Genomic DNA, 7,110 nt, shown 5'->3' with positions numbered 1-7,110 from the left:
ATTTGAAATGCTCTAAATTATATGAGTGGAGGTGAATACTTTGAACAACTGGGTCATGTGTCCCGTATTCAAAGATATTCAGAATGAGGATAGGAATATTCTCTCTCATTCCCTTTCCACTACTTAAGGCTCGTGGCACACAATTTGCATCATATTTAATGAGTGTTTTGAATTTATTTGAGAAAAGAGAACTTTTATTTTAAAGGGATGAGACAATATGTTTTTGAAAGAATGGGATGAAACTTAGCATGATCATGTCTTGGTGGTCACCTATTTCTAGGATTTTGAGGATGTATGGACTTACGATTGACTCAAGGGATCATGCATAGGTACAAGTCTTAAGATATAATTCAAATTAAGTGATCAAGGGACTTGTAATGAATTAATTGAATAAAAAAAACCTAAGAGAACATGCAATTTGTTTTGAAAGTCATGCTAAAGTCCTAAAGCCATTAATCTAATTAATTGATCGAAGTATATTTGATCAAATAATTAAATCAACCAATGAGAATCAAACCATGAATTAACAAAAGAATTAATTAAATATTTAATTAATTAATTACATGAGCCAGAAGAAGGTAAAATTTATCAATTAATCGAAAAACAATTAACTAATATATTAATTCTACTTCTAGCATTTTCACAAAAACTAATAAAAAGAGAAATAAAATCTAGCATTGATTAATTGGTTAATTAAAAGGAAAAGAAAAAGCATTGATGTTGGATGAGAGTGTGCACAAGTAAATTGTAGTCAATTAAAAGAAAATAAGAGAAGTGGGGTGTGGGTTGATAATGGGTGTGTGAGTGGTCAAATGTTTAAAGGCCCATGTTATTGGTCTTGTAAGTCTTACAAATGAAAGCCACCATTTCAAAGCCTGGAAACGTTTTGCAGTCGGCAGATGCACCAAACCAACACTCTAACAAAAATATCTTATTTATTTCCAACTTACTCAATATCAGTCAATACAGGATCAAAACACCATGGAGCTGCGAGTTAGGATTTGGGAGAAGGAGAGAGAGAAGCAGCAATGGTATCGAATCAGAATCGGTTTAGGTTTGTATTGTTACGGTTCTGGTAAGTTTGATTCGTTCGTGTTAAAGTTCTAGTTTTTGGATTTAGTTTGCAGGAACTGGCTTGTACACTCATTAGCAATTTCACATTACAGACCAATAACTTCCAATCTTACTATGTACAAGAGAATAAAGGAAGTGATTTAGAATGATATGATTAGTAGAAATTTTATAGTTTTTTTCATGTCATATAGCTTGGTTTACGATACAACACACTCTACTTAATGGCAAAAAATAGTCCTTCATAAGGTAACACGTCACAAGCTCACATCAACTACTCTATCACTAGTTATCAGATATTGGTGCCAGAAGCTAATTTTTAAAAGTTCTGCAACATAAAACAAGTCCTGAGTTGTACACCAAGGATTCAGAATGTTCGTATCGGTGTATCGTTCAGTGCTAATATAATATTGAACTGATATCTTTGTATTAAGAGAAAAATACTTCAGACCGAAATATTCTTTATTAGTAAGGAAAATGTTGCAGTATGTATACTTTAAAAAAGATAATAGTTACTCATATATATAATATTACTCTTTTTTTTACATTAGCAAAATATATATATATATATATATATATATATATATATATATATATATATATATATATATATATATATATATATATATATATATATATATATATATATATAAATATAATGGCAACATATAAAACATAACAACAGTTAAGTTAAAGAAAAGCAATAAAAGTGAAAACGTATATCACTACAAATTGAAAACGTAGGAAGATTCTTCGAGTAAAATATTGATGCGGTTTTGACATAATTACAATTTATTCTAGGGTTTGATCATAACTCAGTTTTGATATATATTTTGATTTAAATTAGAATTACAACAAGTATATCACATCAAAGAATAAAAATGGATGAGAGATTATCCGTAAAAATGGAGGAAATACGGAATTTCGTTCTTGCTCGCCAAGGGTTCGATGAAAGTCCTCAACCAAATATCTCTACTTATTTTTGTTTTGCTACTTGTGATGTTGAATTGTTGTGATGTGAATTTTTGGAGGTTATAGTTATTGTTTGTTATTTTGAAAATTCAGGAAGAGAATTTTTTGTGTTCAATGTCAAAGTTGGGTTTTTGGTTCAAAGAAATGATTATTCTAATAAGTTATTTCATGCTATATATTTAAACTCTACACTAATGCAATGTCTAATTCAATACCATGCTAAACTATGTTAGAAATTATGCTAACTTTTATGCTACTTGAAATTGGATTTTTTGGTTTAAGAAAAAAGTGCTTATTAAATAATTTGTTTCATAACAGTGGCTTAAAGTAATCAACAGGGAGCGTTCAACAACTCATGGCAATGGTATCACAGATTTTGGTTCCCATACCCTTGACATGGAATCTTGAGCGGCGTTGTTGTTGGTGCTGCGATCGTTGTGTGTGGACATGCAGTAGATGACTTCCTCTTGTCAATTTTTAGATCATTTCCCTCATCTAAGAATTTCACTACAACTTTCTTAGTTTCTTGGGCAACACATATTGGATTATTCCAAGCCACTCCATCTATTTCCGAGATGTTGACAATGTGAGTTTCCCACTGGTTATGTTCCTTACAAAAAGTAAACACCAAGGTATTGTGCATCTTGCTTGGCTTGTTAAACAAGATGTTCACCTTTGGGCCATCTCTCTTGAAAGTCAACAACTTTTTGTTAATCATCTCTTTTATCTTATATTTGAAAGTTATACAGTTTCTAGTGGTGTGCCCGGGTGACCTATCATGGAACTCGCACCTTACTTTGGGATGCATTTTTCAGGAGTCACCAAATAATTCTAGACTATCTTAGACAACAATTGATTATATGACATGAGTAGTGGTAAAAAAATGAGGGATCCCTTGGTTAGCACAAGGTCTCGCTTGTATGTGATTGTAACTATGTAATAGGTTCCTCGACCTTGGTTAAGAAATGGGCGCTAACCATTGGTTTCGAGGCATTAGATGAACTATTTGGGGATGAAACCCATGAGGGACTCCATAAAATGGGTTGATCAAAGGAAGATGTAAGGCTGAAGGAAATACATGAATAACATTCCTAACAGCAGCATTTTGTTGAAGCCATATGTCTCTTGCCATAGTTGTTACAGTCTTTAGGATCTGGTCAACCTTTTCCTACATACGGTCCATGTACTTCTTCATCTTGACTTGATCTTTCGTCAAATGCTCCATCGTATTTTAGTAGTTATCACGAGTGTCGATACGTCAAACAAATATTTATGGATAAAAGGCTTATGGTGAGTTGTTTCGTTGTGGAATGTATGATGCGTGAATGAAAATTTTATCCATGCAAATGATTGTAATACCTCAAAATTTACCTTCCATTTTCTACCTTGTTACTAAAGATTCATTTTAATACATGGAATCATGTCATGCACCATCATGACCATTGCATTTGGACGTTGGCTCACAAGCATGGCCACATTCTTTGCTTAATCTTAACATTAGGATTTTTCTTTGTTTTGCATATCAACTAACAAAAGAATCAATAAGAGATGGTACTTGTTTGTTCATTTGCTCGTGTAGGTGATCATGCCTCATTTCAAGACAAAACAAGGGTCTTTTGAGTCAAGAAAGATGCAAGTGTTGGTTCATTGATTCAAGGGTGGTTCATGTGTTTATTTCCATGCGACATCACTCAATATTCAAGTCATACTCAATATAGTTCAAGCCTTAATCAAGTTTAATTCAAGGTATGCTGATTCCATCATCATTTTAGATTGGGATGCTAGAAAACTTCAAGTGTCCACATGATTGGACAAGTGTGATTGACCTAATTGGCAAGTATGACTCACTTTTGGTCCAAACCTCATAACTTCTTCAATTTTCAACCAATTGACAAGCTTCTTTGAGCCAAATGTTCCTATTGATTTCCTCTACAACTTTCCTTCAAGGTTTAAACATCAATTCAACCCTTAAAAACCTCAATTTTGGAAAGGGCTAAGTTGTCAAAATAAGCCAAAACCTTGTCATGATCCCAACTTGGCAGCCATGCCATTTTCAACTCAATTATCCTTTTGATCTCATTTCTTTTGCCTTTTTTGAGTTTATGTCAAAGTTCATTTGGCACAATTTTGTCTCAAAATGCACGAAGGAATCAAAAGTTATAGTGTCTTGAACTTGGGGCCTCAAGATGCCGAAAACATGCCAAGACTGTTTGATCATAACTCAGTTTTGATATATATTTTGATTTAAATTAGAATTACAACAAGCATATCACATCAAAGAATAAAAATGGATGAGAGATTATCCGTAAAAATGGAGGAAATACGGAATTTCGTTCTTGCTCGCCAAGGGTTCGATGAAAGTCCTCAACCAAATATCTCTACTTATTTTTGCTTTGCTACTTGTGATGTTGAATTGTTGTGATGTGAATTTTTGGAGGTTATAGTTATTGTTTGTTATTTTGAAAATTCAGGAAGAGAATTTTTTGTGTTCAATGTCAAAGTTGGGTTTTTGGTTCAAAGAAATGATTATTCTAATAAGTTATTTCATGCTATATATTTAAACTCTACACTAATGCAATGTCTAATTCAATACCATGCTAAACTATGTTAGAAATTATGCTAACTTTTATGCTACTTGAAATTGGATTTTTTGGTTTAAGAAAAAAGTGCTTATTAAATAATTTGTTTCATAACAGTGGCTTAAAGTAATCAACAGGGAGCATTCAACAACTCATGGCAATGGTATCACAGATTTTGGTTCCCATACCCTTGACATGGAATCTTGAGCGGCGTTGTTGTTGGTGCTGCGATCGTTGTGTGTGGACATGCAGTAGATGACTTCCTCTTGTCAATTTTTAGATCATTTCCCTCATCTAAGAATTTCACTACAACTTTCTTAGTTTCTTGGGCAACACATATTGGATTATTCCAAGCCACTCCATCTATTTCCGAGATGTTGACAATGTGAGTTTCCCACTGGTTATGTTCCTTACAAAAAGTAAACACCAGGGTATTGTGCATCTTGCTTGGCTTGTTAAACAAGATGTTCACCTTTGGGCCATCTCTCTTGAAAGTCAACAACTTTTTGTTAATCATCTCTTTTATCTTATATTTGAAAGTTATACAGTTTCTAGTGGTGTGCCCGGGTGACCTATCATGGAACTCGCACCTTACTTTGGGATGCATTTTTCAGGAGTCACCAAATAATTCTAGACTATCTTAGACAACAATTGATTATATGACATGAGTAGTGGTAAAAAATGAGGGATCCCTTGGTTAGCACAAGGTCTCGCTTGTATGTGATTGTAACTATGTAATAGGTTCCTCGACCTTGGTTAAGAAATGGGCGCTAACCATTAGTTTCGAGGCATTAGATGAACTATTTGGGGATGAAACCCATGAGGGACTCCATAAAATGGGTTGATCAAAGGAAGATGTAAGGCTGAAGGAAATACATGAATAACATTCCTAACAGCAGCATTTTGTTGAAGCCATATGTCTCTTGCCATAGTTGTTACAGTCTTTAGGATCTGGTCAACCTTTCCCTACATACGGTCCATGTACTTCTTCATCTTGACTTGATCTTTCGTCAAATGCTCCATCGTATTTTAGTAGTTATCACGAGTGTCGATACGTCAAACAAATATTTATGGATAAAAGGCTTATGGTGAGTTGTTTCGTTGTGGAATGTATGATGCGTGAATGAAAATTTTATCCATGCAAATGATTGTAATACCTCAAAATTTACCTTCCATTTTCTACCTTGTTACTAAAGATTCATTTTAATACATGGAATCATGTCATGCACCATCATGACCATTGTATTTGGACGTTGGCTCACAAGCATGGCCACATTCTTTGCTTAATCTTAACATTAGGATTTTTCTTTGTTTTGTATATCAACTAACAAAAGAATCAATAAGAGATGGTACTTGTTTGTTCATTTGCTCTTGTAGGTGATCATGCCTCATTTCAAGACAAAACAAGGGTCTTTTGAGTCAAGAAAGATGCAAGTGTTGGTTCATTGATTCAAGGGTGGTTCATGTGTTTATTTCCATGCGACATCACTCAATATTCAAGTCATACTCAATATAGTTCAAGCCTTAATCAAGTTTAATTCAAGGTATGCTGATTCCATCATCATTTTAGATTGGGATGCTAGAAAACTTCAAGTGTCCACATGATTGGACAAGTGTGATTGACCTAATTGGCAAGTATGACTCACTTTTGGTCCAAACCTCATAACTTCTTCAATTTTCAACCAATTGACAAGCTTCTTTGAGCCAAATGTTCCTATTGATTTCCTCTACAACTTTCCTTCAAGGTTTAAACATCAATTCAACCCTTAAAAACCTCAATTTTGGAAAGGGCTAAGTTGTCAAAATAAGCCAAAACCTTGTCATGATCCCAACTTGGCAGCCATGCCATTTTCAACTCAATTATCCTTTTGATCTCATTTCTTTTGCCTTTTTTGAGTTTATGTCAAAGTTCATTTGGCACAATTTTGTCTCAAAATGCACGAAGGAATCAAAAGTTATAGTGTCTTGAACTTGGGGCCTCAAGATGCCGAAAACATGCCAAGACTGTTTGACCAAATGCCTGGCGTAGAAACCTTGTCATGACCTTCACTTTTAACACTTTCAATTTTTACCTCAGGCCTCCTTTTGAGTTCGTTATTTTTGCACTAGATTCATGGCATTGAGATGAATAAAAGGCACAAGGAAAATCACAAAACGCATGAGTGGATTTCATTTGGCCTAGCTTCAAACATAATGCCATGGACTCTGCATTTCATGCATGACCTGTAACTTGTAATCATCTAAATCTTCACTTGGGACCACCAATATGTGTGCAAACTTATTTTTCCTTGCAAAATGCCTAGTGTGGAGTGTAAAACGACCAAGTTTCATGCCAAAGTCACGCTTTTCACCCTTGCCCTCACACGAATTACAAATCATCGAAACTCCAACTTCATTCACACGAATTCATATCTATTTCACATGTGTGACCTCAGAAACACTTTTCCTATAAGTAGAGGAACATTTTTCCTTGATTTGAAAGCTTGAA

The 7,110-nt window shown here is 34.2% G+C and overlaps 2 long non-coding RNA genes across 2 annotated transcripts; both read left to right on the top strand.

The window, feature by feature from the left end:
* The first annotated feature begins 873 nt into the window (after window positions 1-873).
* On the top strand, window positions 874-3,928 carry LOC127117794 (uncharacterized). The gene is made up of 3 exons (XR_007802035.1): window positions 874-1,075; window positions 2,362-2,629; window positions 2,793-3,928. It is a non-coding gene; the product is annotated as an uncharacterized LOC127117794 (long non-coding RNA).
* Window positions 3,929-4,759: 831 nt separating this feature from the next.
* Window positions 4,760-5,797, top strand: LOC127117802 (uncharacterized). Its single transcript, XR_007802038.1, has 2 exons — window positions 4,760-5,007; window positions 5,171-5,797. It is a non-coding gene; the product is annotated as an uncharacterized LOC127117802 (long non-coding RNA).
* Window positions 5,798-7,110: the final 1,313 nt, after the last annotated feature.

This window comes from Lathyrus oleraceus, chromosome 1 (assembly GCF_024323335.1).
Source record: "Lathyrus oleraceus cultivar Zhongwan6 chromosome 1, CAAS_Psat_ZW6_1.0, whole genome shotgun sequence".
NCBI classification, from domain to species: Eukaryota; Viridiplantae; Streptophyta; class Magnoliopsida; order Fabales; family Fabaceae; genus Lathyrus; species Lathyrus oleraceus.
This window is presented reverse-complemented; position numbering and strand designations above follow the sequence as displayed.